We start from the raw sequence: 2,219 nt of genomic DNA, 5'->3' as shown, positions 1-2,219 counted from the left end.
CACTTCAGTGCTTTTCTCTTTCCCTAAATTTAGAACAGACAGGAGAAGAGACCAGGGCAAGGGCAGCTCCCTCATCATTCTGAGAGTCCTCAGAGGTACCAAGCGTGGGGATCATCACTAGACTCAAAAAAGATGTCCTCTGGATTTCCTTCCCTAAGTTACTGCTGAAAAGGCTGAGCAGGGAGGATGTTTTCCCCATTATAAGGAATTTTTTTTTGTTTGTTTGTTTCTGAAGTGTTACCCATATGCTGGAGCTGGGTGCAGGAGGAGAGTCAGGATGATTCCTGCTCTCCTTAGGGTACTTTCTCTAGCTGGGGCTTGACATGTCTTTTGCTAACTGGGATTCCTGCACTGACTACATGGGGATTATATGTCCAAATTCCTTGCCTAGAACCTGTCATGACTAAGACATTTTTTTTTGTGTGTGTGTGTGTGTGTATTTGTTGTTATTTATTTACTTATTTATTCGTAATGAAAGCTATGATTCTGATGTAACACCAGGAATCAGAGTCAGAGACCTAGAACTGAATGTGAGTTCTGGATTCTTGAATGTGCTTAGGTATGTAAATACTTAGGGGGCAGTCAGGGAGGAAAAACACTCCTTCCCAGTTAAGAAAAGTAATTTACTTAGCTGATAAACAAAATAAACAATGTACTGTACCTTTGCAGAATTTTCCAGAAGAAAATTACTCAAACTGGAGGTGGGAGGGTTGTTAACATTCACATCATCATCTCTTGTCTCTACCTCAGCCCTGGTTATCAGAACTCTGTCATGGAGCAAAACCTTCATGTCATAATGGTCAAAAACGGTGATGTGGTATCCATTGTGCCCCTGAGAATTTAAAAGACTTAGTTACTGGAGAAGCATCTGCATCCAGGAGCAGGGAATGGAAAGGAGCACATAAACTTACCAAATGCGAAAGCTAATGGGGCTCCATGGGGCTGTCAGATATATCACAGGAGCTATAGGAGACCTCGGGCATCCTGTGGTGACTGCTGGAAGTGAGGCTGACACCCAAGAGTTTCTCTGATGTCACCAGCAGGCTAAGTTGAAGCAGTTAAATCCATCTTAAAAGCTGTCCTCTGGCCTAGGCTCACTGACTTTGCTCCATGGTCTGTACTGGGAGCTAAGGTGCCCAGTTTACATGCAGACACTTCATTTACATGTCTGGAGCTGAATCTTGCTCGAAGTGGCAGAATAAGAAAGGGAGGGAATTTGTCATTACACAGGAGGCTGTCTACCACCTAAAATATGCACCAGAACTTGCAGGTCTAATAGAAAAAAAAAAAAAGAAAAAGAAAAAGAAAAAAAAAAGCCAGGAAGCTGATGCAGTGCCATGCTATCCATGCCACAGCAGAGCTGGGGGCCAGAGCAGGACAGTACTCTGTGTGCATGCCAAAGCTATGGGGCATTTGAGGCATGGGAAGACCTGGATGCCCCAGGTCATGGAGTTACCACTTTTAACCATGCCGATCCATTCTGAGATGGAAGAAATCACTCCCTCAGCCCTGGCTGTCATCAGTGCCAGTTTAACTATTTTTACTGGACATGTCAATGGGCTGTAAGTAGTAGATACAAACATCTCAGACAAGAGGTGTGTATTTCCAAACATGGTGTGGTAATTTGTAACATTGCTAGCTCTGTTATTTAGGTTTGTTTAACCAAGCCTTAAATACTAAGGAAAACTCTGTCAGCCTTGGACTGCTCAGTTACATGGCCCAGGTGACTTATATCTTAATTTTCCAGATCTGTAAAAATGAAGATATTGATCTTGGTCTCCTTTTTAAATTACCTTAAAGTTTAATTAAGAAATTTTTTACATAAAATTGAGGAATAAATAAATAAATAAATAAATAAATAAATAAATAAATAAAGGAAAGAAGGAAGGAAGGAAGAAAGGAAGAAAGGAAAGAAGGAAAGAAGGAAGGAAGGAAGAAAGGAAAGAAGGAAGGAAGGAAGGAAGGAAAGAAAGAAAGAAAGAAAGAAAGAAAGAAAGAAAGAAAGAAAGAAAGAAAGAAAAAGAAAGAAAGAAAGAAAGAAAAAGAAAGAAAGAAAAAGAAAGAAAGAAAGAGAGAGAGAGAAAGAGAGAGAGAAAGAGAGAAAGAGAGAAAGAGAGAAAGAGAGAAAGAAAGAGAAAGAGAGAAAGAAAGAAAGAAAGAAAGAAAGAAAGAAAAGAAAGAAAGAAAGAAAGAAAGAAAGAAAGAAAGAAAGAAAGAAA

At 39.9% G+C, this 2,219-nt stretch overlaps 1 long non-coding RNA gene across 2 annotated transcripts in view; it reads right to left on the bottom strand.

Annotated features, from left to right (window-relative positions):
- Positions 1-226: 226 nt before the first annotated feature.
- The window catches only part of LOC118160589, a 5,329-nt gene continuing 3,336 nt past the window's right edge, over positions 227-2,219 (bottom strand). The window contains exons 4-5 of one of the 2 annotated variants that reach the window (XR_004747588.1): positions 912-1,184; positions 227-848 (exon numbers count right to left, since the gene is read on the bottom strand). This is a non-coding gene — a long non-coding RNA (uncharacterized LOC118160589). The remainder of the gene's footprint in view (positions 849-911; positions 1,185-2,219) is intronic. The other variant, XR_004747587.1, reaches the window with a different exon arrangement.

The sequence above is a fragment of the Oxyura jamaicensis genome, chromosome 1 (genome assembly GCF_011077185.1).
Source record: "Oxyura jamaicensis isolate SHBP4307 breed ruddy duck chromosome 1, BPBGC_Ojam_1.0, whole genome shotgun sequence".
Taxonomy (NCBI): Eukaryota; Metazoa; Chordata; class Aves; order Anseriformes; family Anatidae; genus Oxyura; species Oxyura jamaicensis.
This window is presented reverse-complemented; position numbering and strand designations above follow the sequence as displayed.